At 40.5% G+C, this 21,600-nt stretch overlaps 1 long non-coding RNA gene across 1 annotated transcript; it reads right to left on the bottom strand.

The window, feature by feature from the left end:
• Positions 1 to 29: 29 nt before the first annotated feature.
• On the bottom strand, positions 30 to 21,120 carry LOC136843645 (uncharacterized). Its single transcript, XR_010854626.1, has 4 exons — positions 20,966 to 21,120; positions 18,790 to 18,892; positions 18,540 to 18,643; positions 30 to 341 (listed from the first exon to the last, which is right to left on the bottom strand). It is a non-coding gene; the product is annotated as an uncharacterized lncRNA (long non-coding RNA).
• Positions 21,121 to 21,600: the final 480 nt, after the last annotated feature.

Below are 21,600 nucleotides of genomic sequence, written 5' to 3'. Positions count from 1 at the left end.
TTCCTTTTTCAGGCAACTGAAACATAAGGGACATTTCAGATTAACATTTATTAAAGTACTTGACAGATTTGCAAATTTTTACCAAATCCATGTAATCACCTACTAGACCTGACAGCAGTCGCGGCCTCCTCGCAGCAAAAAAAAAAAAAAGAGGCGTCCATATATTTTTTTTAAACTGCCCTGGATTACAGGCTCATCTCTGTATACATTTCATCTGTTGTTGTTCTTGTAATCCGGCGATCCTCTTGTAAATCATCTCAGTTCCTCTGGCGCAGATATTTCCCACAGTCATCTCAGTTCCTCTGGCGCAGATATTTCCCACAGTCCTCTCTCTCTCCCCTCTGTAAAATAGATTGATCTCATGAATATGATATATCTTTGCAATTTCAGCAATAAACATGACATACAATTTACAAGATGATGTTACTACTACTGAGCTGGCTTTATGCCAGCACGGGCTCTTGCCCGTAATACAATTTACAAGAACAGACAATGAAGAAAATCTGCATACTTTAAAGAACGGGATTAAAACAAGACCCTGTTTTACAGCGTAATCAGTACCGATCTGTTAGAAAAACAGTTGAAGGCTTGGCGAGGGACGGAGGCCTCTAAGTGCATGTCGACCAACAGATCGAGACTTGTGTATTATTCAAGAGGGCCTTATTGTTTTATTGTATTCCTTAAAATACGTGATTTTCTTTCTTAGTCTTAATGCAATTGATGTCATTGCAAGTATTACAAAACCGATTAGCATTATCATCTCTAAACTAACAACACACTTCTGAAGAAAAGCATTTCCAATCCAACTCTACACATATACTGGACATCTCGCTGAAAATTCCCCACTCGGAACATAAACTGAATAACACAAAAAGCCTCTTACACCAACATAAGGGCTGGTGCATAATCGTCAATGGGGCCAGCCCTACTATTTACTCTCATAAGCAGACAAAACACCATTTCAAAAGTGAGACTAGCAAAGGCCAGATGGCTGGTTTAAGTCAACATAATTTTTGATAGCGATACAGACGGTAATTGAATGCACAAGATTCCTTTTGGAACACACACACACTAACTGACGCTTCTCAGGCGTTTTAAATTAGCACAGGAATCTACTGTGGTAAAGAGGCAAAAGATTATAGAGATTATTTTATAGCCAATACACACTGACTTACGTGTCAACAACAAAAAAAGAGTGAGTGAGTGAGTGTGTTCAGAAGCTGAGAGAGAGAGAGAGAGAGAGAGAGAGAGAGAGAGAGAGAGAGAGAGAGAGAGAGAGAGAGAGAGAGAGAGAGAGAGAGAGAGAGAGAGAGTGTTCAGAAGCTGAGAGAGACAGTGTTCAGAAGCTGAGAGAGAGAGAGAGACAGTGTTCAGAAGCTGAGAGAGAGAGAGAGAAACAGTGTTCAGAAGCTGAGAGAGAGAGAGAGAGACAGTGTTCAGGAGCTGAGAGAGTGAGTGAGTTCAGAGAGAGTGGGGGAGAGAGCGAGAAAGTGTTAAGAAGCTGAGAGAAAGGGGGAGAGAGTGAGAAAGTGTTAAGAAGCTGAGAGAAAGGGGGAGAGAGAGACTTCAGAAGATGGGAGAGAAAGGGGGAGAGAGAGACTTCAGAAGATGGGAGAGAGAGACTTCAGAAGATGGGAGAGAGAGACTTCAGAAGATCGGAGAGAGAGACTTCAGAAGATCGGAGAGAGAGACTTCAGAAGATTATAGAGGGATGAATAAATTTGTTTTTATTTAGCATTTCCCAACGTTTTGAGAGAGAGAGAGAGAGAGAGAGAGAGAGAGAGAGAGAGAGAGAGAGAGAGAGAGAGAGAGTGTGTGTAATTGTCGTAAGTGAGTGCTTCGGTTGTTGGAAGAGGGATGAGGTCGTTAGTTTGTTTACGACGCTGTCTGTCTGTGGAATATGTGTGAGGATTTTTCGGTTTTGAAGGAGTTTTTTTTGAGTCTTGAGCTGAGTTCTGTGCAAGGCGGATATTGGTGGTAGATTGTTGTATGTTCCGTGAGTCGAGTGTTTTTAGTTGGATGTTATTGTTGTCTGTGCATGTGTCTCTTTCTTTTTGCTGGTTTTTTTTTGGTTGGAAGTCTGTTTTCCGGGTTTGTTTGTGTAATTTTGTCTACTGTGTTGGCGACCGTGGACATCCTCAACCATCTCCCAGCAACCGAGGATCATAGTGAGTATTGTATGTGGTTATATGTTCAGTGTATCTGTGCTGTGTATTGTTTTTTGTGTTTTAAAATCCCGCCACATAATATTTGGCGCCCAAACGTAGGGCAGCTGGAATTTCAGCTGCAATTGAGGTTGGTGGCTGGTAGTGTGACTGAAGAGAAGGATGGAAGAGAGAACTAGTGAGGTTGCGAGAGAGAGAATACGTGGTTGAGGGGTGAGAATGAGAGATTGAGGAGTCAGTTGGAGGAGATGGGGAATGCTAAGAAGTGCAAAAGAAGAAATGAAAGGGGGAGATGAAAGAGTCAGAAGAGAGAATGGAAGAGAGGTGGATAAAAAGTTGGAGGAATGATGAAAAGTGTGGAAGATATGATGAAAGGTATGTTCAAGGGTGTTTTTGGAGAAGGGGCTGTTGGAGGCAGGTTCTCTGGAACGTGTGAAGGGGCAAGAGAGAAAGAAAAGGAGGAAGAAATGAATGGAAGCGTGAGTGATGAAAGTGATATGGGAATAGGAAGTAAGAAACGAGGGAATGAGAGGCAGGGTAAGAAAAGGGGAATGAAAAGCAAGGGAAGGAACAGAGGGAAAGTAAGGATAAGTCAGGGGAAGAAAAAGGGAAGAAGGGAAAGGGAAAGGAAACTGGTAAGAAGGGTAAGGAAGTGGGAAAGGCAGGAAAGAAGGGAGAGGGTGAAGGCAGTAGTGATAGTGAGGTGGATGGAGGTGAGTGGATAAAAGTGGATAAAAAGAGGGAAGAAGAGTGTAATGAGTAAGATGAATGTAAGTGCAGAAGTGGACTCTTTGTATTCGGAAGAGGGTATGAAAGGACAGAGCGAAAGTAGCGAAAGTGAGAGTGAAAGTGAGAAAGAAGTGAGAAAGGCTATGTATGTGAGGAGGTACCCCGGTGTGAAAAGTATAATGAGTATGGAAGTAGGGATGTGCATGATTTCTTTAGGGAGTATGAAAGGTTTTGTCAGGATAAGTATGGGGAAAGTAAGAGAGTGTGGGCACGAGAATTAGGAGAGTATTTGACTGGGTTTTTACTTGATATGTATAGGGTTATTATGAGTGTGGGGATGTTGAGTATGACAAGGTGAAAGCTAGACTAGTTGAGCAAGCGAGGCGTATGAAAGCGAGTGTTAAGTATAAGAGGAAGAATGAATTTGATGAGGCAAGAATGAAAGCTGGGAAACCTTGTCACTGTATGCTTGTAGGCTGGAGACGTTGGCAAGGAAGAAGTTTGGGGATGATGGGATAGATGAATGTAAGGAGTTAGTACAGGAAGTTGTTAGGGACAGTGCCAGATGGAGTTAGAGAATTTGTGAACTTGAAGCGGAAGGAGAAGAAAAGATGGACGAATGAAAGGTTGACTTGGGGAGAAATTTTGGAAATTGTAGAAGATTATGAGCTTGACAGGGTTATAAAAGAGAGCAGAAGTGTAAGTGTAAGGGCTGGGGTAGATGAGAGGGTACCAGAGTTCGGAAGCTTTAGGGATGCAGTGTTGAGGGGCCCAATGAGAATGGCCGATAGTGTAATAGATAGGAGTGTAAGAGCAAGTAATGTGGAGGTGCCAGGAGGGACGAATGATGGGTTTGTAAAGGAACAACGGGTTGGACGGGTTAGGGATAGTAGTGTACAAAGGGGAAGGTCGATGAGTGGAAGTCGAGCGAAGTGTTTTAGATGTGGAAAGGAAGGACATACAAAGAATGAGTGTAGGTGGGCTTTAGGAGCGTGTTTCGGGTGTGGGCAACAGGGACATTTGGTAAGGAGTGTACAAAGATAGGGGGTTAAATGCTACAGGTGCGGACAGGTGGGTCATATTGCTAATGGTTGTAGGGTACCCAGTGAATGTAATATGTGGCAACTGTGGTAAGAATGGGCATTATGCGAGAATGTGTTCAGAACCGAGAGCGAAGTGTGACGAATGTGGAATGGAAGGGCATGTATCAAGTGTGTGTAGACGAAAGAGGGTGACTGTGACAGCGAATTCGGGAAACTGAGTGTGAAGGGGGTTCAAATGGGTGGATCCTCCAGGATGCAAGCGGTGCGTGTGATGCATGTACGTGAGGGGTTGTTGCATGAGTGTGCAAGTGTGTTGTAAGGGAGTAAGATTGATTGCCTTAGTAGATACCAGGTGTAGTATGAATGTCATATTTAAGACTGGATGTGAAATTGAGGAATACGTGTGAGATTAGGAACTGTCAGGGGAAGTAAGAGGGATTGGAAATTTAGGGGTAGCAGTGGTTGGAAGAGTGTGAAACGGTTAGAAATTGGGGTGTAGTGATGGATGAAAGTGATTTTTGTGTGATTGAGAATTACGAATGATAAATATGATATTTTATTGGGATGTGAGTTTTTGAAAAAATGCGGGATGGTGGTCCGTCCTAGTATGAATGTAATTGAATTACGTATGAAAGGGGATGTGCTTGGGGATTTGTATTTGGGGAAGGATGGTAGGGTTGAGCAAAAATTGTGGAAGAGTGCGCCTGTAATTGCGACAGAGAGGGTAAAAGTGCCACATGAGATTGGAGAAGTTGTGAGTGTGAAAGTGGCATGGCCGGATAGCCTCATCTAGCCAACAATGATAGGTGTGAGTATGTGGTTGAGGGAATAGACATAAATAAATTAGTCAGGGCAAATGTGTGTGTATATGATGGGGTTTTGAACATGGGAGATCCGAGGGTATATATAACGTCATTGCCAAGTGTCAGGAAGAAGCGAGTCCGAGGAATATGTGAGGGAGATTGCGTGGGAATATTACGTACGTTGGTGAATGTGGATGATGAGATGTACGTGAAGGTACGGCAGGTGATGACAGGTGATTTGAAAGGAGCTAATGATTGGACGTATGAGGAGTTGAAAGAAAGAGTAAAGGTAGATGAAAATGTAAGTGATAACGTAAGAGAACGATTGAGGAGAATGTTGTGGGATAGGCAGGGGGCATTGAGTCGTGGTGACGAGGATTTTGGGGGATCGAAGCTTCCGGAATTTAAAATAGTTCTGGAAGACGACCCCCCATATATCAGCATCCCCGACATTTTTCTCCGTCTATCAATCGTGAGATAGAGGAGCAGTGTGAGGAGCTTGAGAGGGTGGGAGTGATTGAAAGGAGTACGAGCGCCTGGAATAGCCCCATTGTACCGGTACGTAAGCCAGATGGAAGTTTGCGAATGTGTGTGGATTATCGGAAGGTGAATGAAGTAACTGTGAAAGAGCGATTCCCGATGAATGTTGTGTCTGATTGTGTATACAAGATGAATGGAATGAAAGTGTTTACAAAATTATATCTGGTAAGGGCTATTACCAGATGCCTCTGGAGGAGGAGGAGCAGGCATATTACGGCCTTTTCAAGTGGTTCCTGCCACTACCAGTTCCGAAGATTGAGTTTCGGACTGGCTAACGCGCCTGCTGCCTTCAAAGGGCAATGAATGTGGTTCTGGCTGGGTTTGATCGCAAAGAAGGTAACTGTTTTTATAGATGACATTTTGATTGCGAGTGAGACTGTAGAAGAGAATATGGAACTGCTTGAACGAGTGTTAGAAAGGTTGGAAGAAGTAGGAATAAAAGTAAAACTTGAAAAGTGTGCTTGGTTGGCTGGGAGGTGGAATTCCTAGGTCATATGGTGAGTGGAAGAGGTGTAAGGAAGAGTGATAAGTTCGTGAATAAGGTAAGGGAATTTCCACATCCCGGACCGTGCGTGAGTTGAAAGGATTTTTGGGTTTAATTGAGTTTGGAAGGAAGTTTATAAAAGATTGTTCAGGGATTGGGAAACCACTTACTGAATGGACGGGAAGAGAAATTGTGTAAGATTGAAATGGGATGAGCGAATGATCGAAGCGTTCGAGAGATTGAAAGAGGAGGCTGCAAGAGACGTGACGTTGGCTTTCCCGGACTATAGTGAGAATGCGAATAAACTAGAAATGTATACGGATGCAAGTAAATATAGTATGGGAGGATGCTTGGTACAAATGCAGAAGGCGAATGGGGAGAACAATTGAGAGTAATTGCGTATGTGAGCAAGGCGTTTGGAAAGGCAGAGTTGAAATATTCGGTGATTGAAAAGGAATTGGCTGCAATAAGGTTTTGTGTGAAAGCGTTGAAAGTATTTTTGTATGGGGTAGATTTTGTGATACGGACGGACCATCGACCGCTAGTATATATGGTTAAAAAGGAGTGTGAATGCTAGAATTGCGAGAACGATAGAGGATTTGAATGAGTTTAGTTTTAAGGTAGAGTATGTACAAGGTAGACAGAATATTGTTGCAGATGCTATGTCGCGTATGTGGACTGAACGAGATGATAGGGTTAGGAGCGACTGGGACCCGGACCAAGTACCAGTAGGATTTGTGGTAAAGCAACAGTATGTAGGGGAGAATCGAGTGTGGGAATGTCTGTTTGGGGGGTTGAGTAATTTGGAAACAAATGGGTTGATTGACGGAGTACCTGCAAGCATGAACGAGTTACGTGAAAAGGTGATGAATGAGATGCCGGAAGGAGGAGTGCGCGAGGAAGGAAGGGAATTAGATGAGGAGGAAAAGTTAGTGAAAGTGTTGTTGGTAGTGGCTGAAATGTTTAAAATTACAGTACGATTGTTCTTTGGATGGAATAGGCCGGTGGAGTATAAAGGAAGGGTGAATGAAAATGGTACGAATGTGATTTTAAATGTTCACTGTGGAAAGGATACTTATAGCTGGCTGGTTAAGAAAGGTGATTGTGGGGAAAATGAGGGAATAAGGGGTAGGGTTGAGGATATCGTTGAAGATGAATGCGATGAGGATGGTTGTGAGGAAGCTAAGCCGGTGAATGTAACCGTGAGAGCGTGTATGCATGAAGCGAAAGGTAAGTTAGTAACGAATGTAGTGGTGGATCAGAATAAATATTGTAGTTTGGTAGACACGGGAGCACAAGTGTCGTTAGTGAGTAGTACAGTAGTTAGTGAATTGGAAAGGTGCGATTGGGATATAAAAAGAAAATCAACGAGTGTAAGGATACATGGTTTGGGACAAGGGAGTGTGTTAGTATGGGAGGAGGTACAATTAAAAATTCAGTTAGGGGGATTTGAAATAATACATAATTTTGTGGTCATGGATGAGAATGATATGCCAACATGTTTTTTATTAGGAATTGATTTTATGAGAATGCATGATATAAGTGTGGATGTCGGGAGGGGAATTTTAGGAAAGGGCGGCAGGGAAATAACGAAGGTTAAAGGAGGATGTGTCTAAAACTAGTTTTGTAGGTATGGTAGATATTGCAAGGAGTGAAAATGATTTGTTGAGTGAGGAGGAAATTAAGCAGATGCAAAATCAGTGCATGAAAATAAATATGTTAAGAGAGTGTGTGTTAGGGGTGTAAGAGTAGGAAGTTGGCCGTCTGAGTTAGAAGTGTATAAAAGCGAAGTGCTAAGAGATTTGTTGTATGTAAAGGTATAGTTTATTTTTTGCATCAGGAAGGAATATGGGATGGGAAGTGTATGTGCCAGTATTTTCGGAAGACGCAGCCGTGGGTATGTGTTTATTGGTGCATAATAGGTTTGGGCATCTGGGGAAAAATAAATTATGGGAATGTATGAGAGAGCGATTGTATGTGCCTGGATTGAGTAAAATTTGTGCGGATGTAGCGATTACGTGTGCGGACTGTCAGAAGGGTAAGTATCAAAGTGTGCATGCGAATCCACCTGTGTTGCGATTGCAGATGAAAGAGTTATTTGAGATGGTTGTGATTGATTGTGTGTCGTTGCCTGTGACTGCTAGAGGACATGTGGGAATGGTTGTAATGGTAGATCATTTGAGTAAGTTTGCATATGCGGTAAACGATTCGGAACAAAAAGAGTGAGACTGTAGCGAGAAACGGTGGGTCAAGTGATGTTGCCAATGTGTGTGTGCAAGCCGACACGAATGTTGAGTGACAATGGGCCTGAATTTGTTGGATGGGAGTTTGAGCAAATGTTGCGTGATTGGGGCATAGAACATGTGTACTCTACGCCGTATATGCCCAGTGCGAATGGATTGGCGGAACGAACGGTGAGAACGTTGACAGAGATATTACGTATGATGAGTGAATGTGATAATGATTGGGATGTAAACGTTGGGCGAGCGTTGTGGGTATACAACGCCACTGTGCATAAGGCTATTGGTATGACTCCGTGTAAATATGTGTTAAATTTTGAAAAGATAGTGAGACCGAGATTGGGTCTATCTGAGAATGATAGGGAGGTATGGAAGAAGGCGCATGAAAGGTTTGAAAGTTACAAGGTGGGCGAGAAAGTGTTGGAAGAAGTAATCGAGAAAGGGCGGTTGAATGTAAATAAAGTGCGTGAAAAATTTGAGGGTCCGTATGAAGTGTTGGAAGTTGGTCCCAGTGGGCTTAGTTATGTTGTAGGGGAAGTATGTGTAGATGGTAGTGTGAGAGGAATGCGAGCGCATCACAACCATATAGATGGAAGGATGTACCGGAATATGTGAGAGAGAATGGGGTGTATAAATGGTTGAAATCGAATGTGGGTGAACCAAGTATGCATGAGAGCTTGTGTATGGAGGATCAGCAATTTGTTTTGATAGAGTATGGTAAAAAAACGTAAGAAAGGGAAGAACGTAAAAAACTGAATGGTCGTAAGTTGTGTGATAGGGGTGAGTGCCAAAGTGGAAATGAGTGATAAAGCGTGTAATACGGATGAATGGGATGGTATGGATAGAACGTATAGCATATGCATCTTTGATATAACTGAGTTGACTGAACGTATAGGGGTTAGTGAACGGTTGGAGGTGAGCGAAAGTGTAAGAGTAAGAGAGCGTAGCAGTAATATACGAGTGATTGAAAGCATGAATGAATCGTTGCAAGAATTGGAAAAACCAATGAGCGAATGGGATGGGTTAGTTGAAGAATTGGGGGAGGTATTTGGGAACGAGTTAGAGGGTATAGATGAGATTGTGGATGAAATTGAGAGTGGTAATAGTGAAGAAGATAGCGTGAATCTGAGAGAGAATGGAGGAGAAGATGTGAGTTTGAATGTTGCTAGAAGAGAAAATGATTCTGAGAGAATGACTGCGTGCCCGCAAACGCGATCTAGAGGACCTGCTAGTGAGCATCCATGGGTGTTGCGTAAGGCGATTTGAAAGAGGTGTGAAAGGTGTTGGTTGGGAAATGCTAAAAGGGGGAGAAAATATAGAGGGATGAATAAATTTGTTTTTATTTAGCATTTCCCAACGTTTTGAGAGAGAGAGAGAGAGAGAGAGTGTGTGTGTGTAATTGTCGTAAGTGAGTGCTTCGGTTGTTGGAAGAGGGATGAGGTCGTTAGTTTGTTTACGACGCTGTCTGTCTGTGGAATATGTGTGAGGATTTTTCGGTTTTGAAGGAGTTTTTTTTGAGTCTTGAGCTGAGTTCTGTGCAAGGCGGATATTGGTGGTAGATTGTTGTATGTTCCGTGAGTCGAGTGTTTTCTGTTGGATGTTATTGTTGTCTGTGCATGTGTCTCTTTCTTTTTGCTGGTTTTTTTTTTGGTTGGAAGTCTGTTTTCCGGGTTTGTTTGTGTAATTTTGTCTACTGTGTTGGCGACCGTGGACATCCTCAACCATCTCCCAGCAACCGAGAATCATAGTGAGTATTGTATGTGGTTATATGTTCAGTGTATCTGTGTTGTGTATTGTTTTTTGTGTTTTAAAATCCCGCCACAAGATGGGAGAGAGAGACTTCAGAAGATGGGAGAGAGAGACTTCAGAAGATGGGAGAGAGTGAGTGAGTAAGTTCAGAAGATGGGAGAGAGAGAGAGAGTGGGTGAGTTCAGAAGATAAGAGAGAGAGAGAGAGAGAGAGAGAGAGAGAGAGAGAGAGAGAGAGAGAGAGAGAGAGTGTTCAGAAGCTGAGAGAGAGAGAGTGAGTTCAGGAGCTGAGAGAGAGTGTTCAGGAGCTGAGAGAGTGAGTGAGTTCAGAAGCTGAGAGAGAGTGTTGAGAAACTGAGAAAGAGTGTTCAGAAGCTGAGAGAGCGAGAAAGTGTTAAGAAGCTGAGAGAAAGGGGGAGAGAGTGAGAGAGAGAGAGTGAGAAAGTGTTCAGAAGCTGAGAGAGAGAGAGAGAGAGAGAGAGAGAGAGAGAGAGAGAGAGAGAGAGAGAGAGAGAGAGAGAGAGAGAGTTCAGAAGCTGAGAGAAAGGGGGAGAGAGTGAGTTCAGAAGATGGGAGAGAGTGAGTTCAGAAGATGGGAGAGACAGACTTCAGAAGATGGGAGAGACAGACTTCAGAAGATGGGAGAGACAGACTTCAGAAGATGGGAGAGACAGACTTCAGATGATGGGAGAGACAGACTTCAGATGATGGGAGAGACGAGTGAGTGAGTTCAGAAGGTGGGAGAGAGAGAGTGAGTGAGTTCAGAAGATGGGAGAGAGAGTGAGTGAGTTAGTTCAGAAGATGAGAGTTCAGAAGCTGGGGAGAGAGTGAGTTCAGAAGCTGTGGGGGGGGAGAGAGTGAGTTCAGAAGCTGTGGGGAGGAGAAAGTGAGTTCAGAAGATGGAAGAGAGAGAGTGTGTTTAGAAGCAGAGAGAGAGAGTGTGTTTAGAAGCAGAGAGAGAGAGTGTTTAGAAGCTGAGAGAGATAGAGTTTAGAAGCTCTGAGAGAGATAGAGTTTAGAAGCTCTGAGAGAGAGAGTTTAGAAGCTCTGAGAGAGTGAGTTTAGAAGCTGAGAGAGTGAGTTTAGAAGCTGAGAGAGTGAGTGAGTCTGCGTGTTCAAGAGCTGAGAGAGAGCTCAGAAGCTGAGAGAGAGAGAGAGAGAGAGAGAGAGAGAGAGAGAGAGAGAGAGAGAGAGAGAGAGAGAGAGAGAGAGATGGTTCAGAAGCTGAGAGAGAGAGAGAGAGTGTGTGTTCAGGAGCTGGGAGAGAGAGAGAGAGAGAGATGGTTCAGAAGCTGAGAGAGAGAGAGAGAGAGAGAGAGAGAGAGAGAGAGAGAGAGAGAGAGAGAGAGAGAGAGAGATGGTTCAGAAGCTGAGAGAGAGAGAGTGAGTTCAGAAGCTAAGAGAGAGAGAGAGATCAGAAGCTGAGAGAGAGAGTGAGTGAGTTCAGAAGCTGAGAGAGAGAGAGAGTGAGTTCAGAAGCTAAGAGAGAGAGAGAGAGAGAGAGATCAGAAGCTGAGAGAGAGAGTGAGTGAGTTCAGAAGCTGAGAGAGAGAGTGAGTGAGTTCAGAAGCTGAGAGAGAGAGTGAGTGAGTTCAGAAGCTGGGGGGAGAGAGTGAGTTCAGAAGCTGAGCGAAAGAGAGAGTGAGTGAGTTCAGAAGCTGAGCGAGAGAGAGAGTGAGTTCAGAAGCTGAGCGGAAGAAAGAGGGAGTTCAAAAGCTGAGAGAGAAAGAAAGGGTGTGTGTTCAGAAACTGGGCATGAGAGAGTGAGTGTTCAGAAATGAGCGAGAGAGACAGAGAGTTCAGAAGCTGCATAACTATGACAGAGTAAGTGAAATTAAGTTTCATGTTCAGAAGCTGCATACCTATACAGGGTACGTGAAATTAAGTTTCTTAAAAAGTATATATAAAACACATACTTCGCATACAAGAATCATACTGGTCATAACATATACCGACGTGTGGTCTAAGATTGGTTAGTTGTCCACACAAGTATTCAAGGAATCCACCATCGTCATCCAAACCGAGAATCTGGGTCAATCGGAGTACCACCACTACCACCAAGAGAGGTCACCCCAATTCCAAGCTAACGAGGACCAAAGCAGAACTACGTATGCAATTTCAAAAGCTCCAGTAAAAAGCTCTTGCAGCTGGACTTGGTAACGCACTGTTCAAAGCAATTGAGTGAGCATGGACAAAAACAAGGAATAAATTGACCCAATCCCAAAAAAACGTCCTTCTTGCTAAGTAATTACCATCAATTGTCAAGAGTGTCATAGAACAAGTATCGGCCTCTACGAAAAAAAAAAAAGTGGTGGTTCCAGTGAAGGCTGCTTACGCCTACACTATAAAACACCAGGAGTTACTCAAATTTGCAACAAAACAGGCTGGTGAAAGTAGCACTGAATAAACTAAAGGCTTGGCCAGCCTAAAACTTGTTTCCTTAAACATCTAAGCATGACAGTTTACCTTTGTACTAGTTCGACTGAAATCCCTTCAACAAGAACGTACAGACAGAAAAACTAGACACAGACTTCGTCGATAAGGGACTGGTGGTTTAACCTTACCATGCATTTGCGGCGAGTTAATATCTCTAGTCAGTGGACGTCAAGACCCTTGAGGAAAACGATCTTATAATCCAACATCCAAGCAATCACCAATAATTGGTAAAAGCCTTCAGCCAAAATAATGATTCATTTCCTCATTCTCGCAAAGCGGATGAAGTATAACTCTGAATCCAATGTCTAATGACCACCCAACAAACAGTATATATAAATTACGCGTTAACAGCAGGATGTGACGAAGCAGTGAAGTTGGTATAAAATAAAGAACGTATCCAAATGAAGTATTTTTACGACTTATGATATTTGAGGTCATTCACAGTTTTACGGTAATCAGTAAGACGACCACTTACTAAAAAAGCATATCAAGACTATGAACATATAGATTGCTGGTGAACTAAAAAAGCATATGAAGACTATGAACATATAGATTGCTGGTGAACTAAACTTCACTATACGATGATCCATGCATAAATCTTACTAACTAAAATGCCATGAGTCTTGACTAAGCGCGAACACACACACACACACACACATTAGTGTTTAAAGGTAAAATAAAGAAGCCCTACCTAGGACCGAAGTAAAGATACCCCAAATCTTTCTCGAAGTGGGCGTGGTCTCTGCCACCAACCACAACTGTAAGTTGAGGAATGACAGAGAAACAAGAAAAAAAGAAGTGTTCGTAGAATGAAACGGCAGGCGATACAAATTACTAATGAAAAGAGTACAAGGGACGAAGGAAGATATACAAGGTGCCCCTAGATTTCGAGATCCGGAAAAATTAATGAAGACTAGGCTTATATTATCATTAGTATTGTCATGATTGTTCCAAATATCCAAGTGGAGGGGTTAAACCCACTGAGAAATCTTTCATGGAAGGCAATGGCTATACTAGAAACCTCAAAGCATCCATTGCGATTGGTCAGTACTTGAACATCCTGACCATAGAAATTTGCAACAAACCTTAGATTCTTGCATGTGAGGCAACGGATCACCAGTGCGAACGGTATTGGGTCCATGAATATTGACATAAAACATTCAAGCAGTAGTTCATTTTAAAAAGTGACCAAGATAACACGCAAAAAATACCTTTGAAAAATGTGAATCTAACTTGAGCAAATCCCGGCTGACGGCATCCGGAAATTCTTTGCTAATGCCGTTCTATCAGGAGAGGTAATGATTTGAAATAGACAGGAAAAGGGTTAAAAAGCCCTAATTAAAGATGGCGGGTGGCAGCTGAACGTAAGATTGTAGTGAGTGTCAACTGTACTGCTTGAACGCATCAATTTCGATGCCGTGACCAATAATGTGTTCTAGACTAGCAGAAATGGGAAACCAGGTAATCAAGACCTAATTCGTATGTAGCTGACGACTAATCAACGATTGTAAGAAATCTATGACAAATCCAATCGAAATTCTTGAAACATGCTGACTGAAAACGTTAAGATTTCATGTTATATCGAATGAGATACTGCAGTGGGATCGAATCTACGGAACCTGGAAATGCCTTGGCTTTGGTCTGCACTTGGATGGCTCGAGAAGAACCATACAACAGTGAAAAACTGGGCTGTACGAGATGCAAGTTCTCGGCCATGCATAACTGGACAGAGATGGATGAAACGACAGTAAAGGCAGAGCTATAATTTGACTAATTCACAAGTATCGTACCTTGCTAAAGAGAGTTCGTGATCCTAAGAAACAGCCAAATACTAAAAACGAGAGAGAGAGAGAGAGAGAGAGAGAGAGAGAGAGAGAGAGAGAGAGAGAGAGAGAGAGAGAGAGGGGGGGGCAAACGCTACTACTACTGGAGATGAGGGTTACCTCTTGGAAGTCTTGCATCTCCCAAATATGATAAGAAGGTATATATTATCAGTTACCGTTGCTCAATGACTTCATTCTCTCTCTCTCTCTCTCTCTCTCTCTCTCTCTCTCTCTCTCTCTCTCTCTCTCGCATACCCAAGAAGTGAATTATGTCTCTGTAAGTCGGCTTTGTGGATAGCACGCGCACGCAAAGCCAAGCGTTCATAACCAAGTTAAAGGGCAAATACAGTAATACTGAACAAAGTAGCAAAAGAAAATCCCCAGCCACGGAAACGTATGAAACAGATCTTTCACGAAGGGCCAGAAATGCTAAAACTTCCAGGAAAGATGCTGAAAGCAAGGTAAGGCAAGCGCCACTGAAAAATGGAGGATAAAAGCAGAAAAAATGGCTACAATACATAACCCCCATGAGTAAAGATACCATTTGGACGAATAAAAAATAGGAAGTACAACAGAATGAAAGATCGATATGCATACTGCCATGTCCAGGACTGGCTTGGTATTCACGCCAAGGAAACCTGGCAGAAAGCTTCTTAATCACCTTAATGACGTAATAAACCCTGGCCCAGGGAAACATACCAATGTAAAGGGCATGCATTCTCTAGCAAGCTTTGGAAATTGCAACTGATTGAATGGATAGAAACATTCAAACAGTAAAGCTGAAGAAACCGAATGTGTAGTTGGGAGAATTTTTTATTACGAGAAAAAAAATTCAAACCGATCTCCAATCATTTTAAAAACCTGAAACGATGAAACCAAGTTACAAATCACAGGGACCAGTTACCATTGCAACTTGCAATTCGTACGCAAATAACCAGTGAAAGCCCAAACCTAAAACCAAAAATACCCATTATATTAACTTTTCTTCTCTAACAGTTCTATCCAAAAATTCATAAAACTGAAAAAAGAAGGCTAACAAGAGGACGATGACCATACTGCTCACCTGATCCAAATTGTTGCACTTGCAAGTGTTTGACCAAAACTTAACATTCCTGTCAAATTCTGCACTACGTATGGAGGCTCTATCTCAATTTGGTTCATTTGTGGCCCGGTAGTTCTTGAGATGGGAAATGATAAATTTCCCATAATTTCTAATTATTCCCCCTTGGAAAGGGGGCGTGGCCCCAAATGTGCAAGCTTAAATCGCCTTTATAAAATAGTGTTTTGTGGAATTTACGCTTGAGGAAATCCAAAATATGGAAAGTTTACGTTCTAAATACAAACATTTGTTAAGTTCACGTGACCTCATAAGCCTTTCAGAAAATTATAAACTAAAACCGAAAAAACCAAACCCACACACACACACACACACACACACATGTATATAGGGGGGCCAAATGAGGATGGAAAGACGGAAAACGCCATTAGAAAAGGAAGTAACATCGAAACTACTGGAAGGGGCCGTAGCTGAAGACCTCAATCAGGCGGTATTCCATACTTCAGAGAAGGTGCACAAGGCAGCGGATACAACTCATTCAACTTCTAACCCCATCAAGGGGAAAACTGACATGCAAAAGTATGACAGCAAAGTATGATGGAAGGTCGAACTTCATACCGACCCGAGGCGACAATTATATGACAACGGAAGAAGGTAATAGTGAAGAAGCTCCAAGGTAAACAGTCATAAATATGACTCCAGAAAATAGGACACACAAGCACACACAGTTCCATGAAATTTCAAAATGAGTTGACGGTTGGTACTTCTTTAGGAGCTTTGTATATAAAGGGTAAAACAAAAAACATCTCAACTCCGTACAAATCGGTTACGCGACATTTTACCCCTATACTACCACAACCTCTCCGGAAACCGAGGTTACCTCGCCGAGGCCGTCTGTGTCATGTCGATGTCTAATGAGAGAGTGTTAGCTTTTTCTTCATTACCAAGCTTTTAAGTCCCATTTCAGTCTGGCGAAATCAGTGTTGTCTTATTTTGTGTGTGTGTGTGTGTGTGTGTGTGTGTGTGTGTGTGTGTGTGTGTGTGTGTGTGTGTGTTTGTGTGTGTGTGTGTGAGAGAGAGAGAGAGAGAGAGAGAGAGAGAGAGAGAGAGAGAGAGAGAGAGAGAGAGAGAGCTCGATCAGAAAGGGCAACACCTGGTGCTCGGTCAGCACTTGAATAACCCCCAATGGATGACGAAAGCCCATTATATTTATAACCTATAGCATTTGTAATAAAAGAAATTAAATCCATTTAATGCAAATTAACTTTTTTACTCTATTTATAAATACATAAAACTGAACGTTTGTGTTACTGTAAGATACATAAGAAAGCTTCCTGATTTATGTTAAACGATCTTCGCAATAATTGGTGCCTGAGAAATAACCTCGCTTATGAAATTTCATTAAAAAAAATGAGCCAAAGCGAACTCCGAACCAAAAGTGTTTCCATTTACATCGCTATTAAGAATTATTCACAACCGAAATATTCAACAAGCCTTCTCAAGCTACGGCCTTAGATTAATCAGAAATCTATCCAACTAACAGAATCGAGTCAGTGCTTGTTACATTAACATAAACACTTGACATGACGAAAAAGTATATACTTGCTTTTTGTTAAAATATTAAGTTTACGAAGAGGAAAAGTGTGGAACAAAGGATGGAGAACGAGATATCCTTGAAAATAAACAAGGAAGCCAAGCGATAAGTCCTTGACCAACTAAGTCAACCTCTTGAAATCGCCTGTGCAACATGAAAAGAGAGAGAGAGAGAGAGAGAGAGAGAGAGAGAGAGAGAGAGAGAGAGAGAGAGAATCCAGTATTAAAACGCAGAACCCACTAAACTTTGAATTTTAAACAAGGGACCATAAGAGGTGAATTCTATTGCACGTTGCGTTGTTATCTGTCAACTGCTGACATGAACACGTTTACAATAAAATGTCGCAAGTTTTTTTTTTTTTGACCGTTAGTTGATCTAACTTCTATTAGGATGAGGATTACATATCCTTCATAGTATCCTGAGCCTACCCACTGCATAATTACTTTTTTGGTGACACTGATAGTGTAAGCTTACTAAAACTCCATACTTACGTTCTGTGTGCAAAGAGTACTCGGGCTTTTTATAACTTGTATGGAATCAACTGTGAATGAACGCCGACGTAAAATGACTCAAATGATGATTTCATCTCAGATACCAAACACGAATTTTGTATTTGCAATTCAAGTGTATTACTTTTCAAGTACTTTTGCTTCACACGAAAAAACAAAATCTCTCTACTGTGTTGTTATAGCGTTCCAATTCAATTGAGAGAGAGAGAGAGAGAGAGAGAGAGAGAGAGAGAGAGAGATGGTAATATTAAGAAATGCTGAATTACTTAGGTTCAATATACAAAGCTCGCGGTAAATGAAACTTAATTTTCATAAAAGCGCTTTTGAACTTGACTCTCTGGATATTTACGCCCTTGGTACAAACTGTCGATAATCATTCTCAAAGATTAATTGAAAACTATAACCTAAAATAATTCCATTCAATAACCTCTGGAAAGTGCGCACTGAATTCTGAAAAGCAAGTATACACGCTCCCGTAATTAGTCTACCAGGGAATTCCTTCGCACCACTTTAAAACTGCAAACCAAAATCAACACACCATTATACTAAAACTGCCGAGAGAGAGAATGTAGCAGCAGTGTATTGCGATATCACTATGGAATACTAAACACTTTTAAAACTTGTTACTTGTTAATGTCCTCACCTGGATACATACGAGATCAAACTCACCCTAATGCCTAATAACATCCTAATTAGCGAAAACTCAACAATTATCAGTAAAAAGTTGAAATAAAAATCATCATTATAATCTTAATCATCATTATCATTGTGATATCACCCTAATAAGACCTTTAGGTTATTCCTAGGCTGAAGCTCCTTACCTGCCAAAAATATTTGGTCTTCAGTTATGATTGACAATTGGAGTGGATGGTCAGGACAGCCAGGCACCATGACTGCGTCCAGAGAACTCGCGAAAATCACGAGGCAGAAAACCAAGATTGTATCTATAGCCGAGGAGAGGCTGCAAAGACTATCTGATAATGCCAACCCCCACGGAATGCCCCTTCTCCTTAAAAGGTCATTCCTATCTCTCATAGAATCCACTTTTTAGTCATCTTGTGAACCAACAGATAAAAAAACAAATCAAACAAAAAAAATAAAAAACCATCTCCTTGACAGAAGTAATGAAGACATCAGGTCAAATCTAAATTACTAGATAATTGTGGATGTCTTGTGTATTTCCAAAATGTACCACCAGCAGTTATGAACATTGGACAGTTTACCACTATGTCAAGTGTTTTATAATTCCTAAAAAAACTAGAACGGGACCCCAAATTCATACTTGTCTGTCCCGAAGCAAATGAGTAACAGACTTCTTAATATGTACATGAAGGAATAAAAGTAAAAAATAGTCAGGGGAACACTTACTTTAGACAAACTTGTTGACTGTGGGCCGTATGAATAATTTCCATAAGCTTTGGTCGATGTTATTGCCAGAGAGATGCGCAACTTCCATTATGGGCACTGGCACCCTAAAAAAAAAATCATGCAGTTCAATAAAGTGAAAAACACACACAAAAATACACAGAGCAAACAGTGCATACAAGATTAGTGTAGCCAACACAAAAGCAGATATTTCAGATGATAATGTGAAAAAAATAATGAGAAGGGCAATTACGTTATTTTGACAAACTCCTTAAGAGTGCAGTCTTGTCCATAGGTCTTGATTCGTATAACGGAGAGTAGGGCAGGTCTTCAGTCGGGGGCTGTGATGTATTACCCTACAAATAAAACAATCCTTATTAAGCAATGAAATGAATAATAATGATAACCCACTCAGCAAAGACATACCCCAAAAATACAAGGCATAGACTGAGAATTATACGTAAAATCAAATGACAGACTTCGCATTATATATATATATATATATATATATATATATATATATATATATATATATATATATATATATATATATATATATATATATATATATATATATATATATATATATATGTATATATATATATATATATATATATATATATATATATATATATATATATATATATATATATATATATATATATATATATATATATATATATATATATATATATATATATATATATATATATATATATATATATATATATATATATATATATATATATATATATATATATATATATATATATATATATATATATATATATATATATATATATATATATATATATATATATATATATATATATATATATATATATATATATATATATATATATATATATATATATATATATATATATATATACACACTAACACATTCAGCAATAAATAAAAATAAGCCACTTATCGAAATCACAAGAAGCGCTCGTGCGTGACTAATAGGTCTAATGGTTGATTGTTTACTCACTGAATTTTGTTCACTTTTTTATCTTTAAAGGCTGACAGCAACGCAGTTAAAAATGACGTTGAAATTATTATAAGAGACTCTGGTTATCCACAATCCACAACGGACTAAAACCCTAAGACAGAGAGAGAGAGAGAGAGAGAAATCCCTGTAACGAAGACAGACACTGGGTTAACCCTCAAGTACGTCGAAAAGGTCGATCTAACTAAGTTTCATCAAACCTCATTTAAATATTAAGACCTGTACAGGGATTTACTTCACCGGGTATAAACTAGTGTCGTTACTTACTCTACCATTAAACAGCTCCCTCGGTAACCATGGTCAGCGAAAACAACGGGAAATATTCGAAACAAAATACTACCGGGTAAAACGGCTGAGGGGTGTTTCATTAATTACTTAACATTTTTCGCAAGAAGTCGAAACCCATCGCAACCCCGCAAAGCAAGGAGAGAAAGTCACAATCGGTCATTTATCCCCTTCAAGTCAACGAACGCCAAATGCAACATTTCATCGAATGAAAAAATAACCAAGCAGAAAGGCTGTTAACCACTGTCTTTTGATTATATTCCTTTTGCTGAAAGTGAATAAAAATGGCGTTGCATTTTAAACGATAAAAATGATCATGTGAATACATTTTTATTTTTGCTCATTGCCAGACATACTGAAAGACAAGCCCCCAACCCACCCCATCAATGTCACCCACAGCATTAGATAGAAACTTGCTCTAATGATGTTTTGATGTAGAACCTCATTAAGTAGTCATTTCACGGAAATTAGCTAAGGCTTAACCAGGAAATTTTAACAGTGACACCTGTATAGTTTACGCTACTGGGAGTAACAACCAGTTACCTACAGAAAAACGAGACGAGTTGCTGAATTTAATTTGAAACTTCATGCAGACAGAGCGAAGTGAGAAAAATGTCCGACTCGTGTACTGCCTGACTTATGAGTGTGGGTGCAGTGTCGTGCTTTCACAAAAGAAAAGTAAAAAAAAAAAGCGTGTGATTCACGTGCTCTAAGGTGTATAACGTAATTATAAATGAAAACTAAAATAACGTACGAAGTACTTGCTAAGCAAGAGAGCACTGGGTCATAAATCAACATTTTTGCCACCTTACTCAAGTCCTTCCAATCGCAGACAATATTTCACAGAACTGACTGATTAACGATTAGCTTTTCGTTACAAATTTCTCGGTTTGTTCCACGATTGAAAACTCTTACCATTAATAGGGTTTTATTTCACCCTCAGTTCATTACAACTGACACGCTGGAACCGCTTTCAGCCCTAAAATCAGACTGATTCCCGACAATCCCACTTCTCCATGGAAGGCTGGGATTCCAACTCAAACAGATTTAAATAACTATGCATACAAGGGATAAACACCACCAGATATTAACCACAATTTGCGAAGGATTGCTGTCACTAAAGGTTACTTACGGAATATTGCGGAAACGACAGTTACAAACAGACGGCTTACAAAACCATCATATCTGGTAGATGGCTGCCTACGAACTGTTCAAGGCGCCAACCAAGATTTTCTCTTGGCCAATCAGAAACCTCCACCACACCCAAAAAACCATATCTATCGCCTTCTCTCACAGGCCGAAGATATTAGCTTTGGCCAATGAATGGAAGGCTTTGAAAACGATTTACCCAATGGTTGGTAGTACTAAACCCGAATTTCAATTTTTTTTTTTTTTTTCTCAAATGATCATTGTCACCTTCAGTATCAAGTGAACATTCCATAAACAGGCAGGTATAGAATGAGATACCTAAAAAAAATGCATGAATAAATTGATGAATATAGCAAAAGAAAGTAATAATTTGGAAGTCTTTCAAAAGGATTAAAATACAGAAGATGGAAACAGTCCAGAACTTGACACTACCTTGGATAACGTGCTGGCGGTCATTTTTGAGTAAACCTATTCGATCTGTGAGCAGCCATTTATTTTTGGGGGGAAGGGATGACTAATACTTCTGCTAGGAAAGCTGATATTCACTCTACCAAATACTAATATTAATGACCATAATTCCTAGATTATGGAAGCATAAAAACGATTTTCATAAAGGAT

The sequence above is a fragment of the Macrobrachium rosenbergii genome, chromosome 12 (assembly GCF_040412425.1).
Source record: "Macrobrachium rosenbergii isolate ZJJX-2024 chromosome 12, ASM4041242v1, whole genome shotgun sequence".
Classification (NCBI taxonomy): domain Eukaryota; kingdom Metazoa; phylum Arthropoda; class Malacostraca; order Decapoda; family Palaemonidae; genus Macrobrachium; species Macrobrachium rosenbergii.
This window is presented reverse-complemented; position numbering and strand designations above follow the sequence as displayed.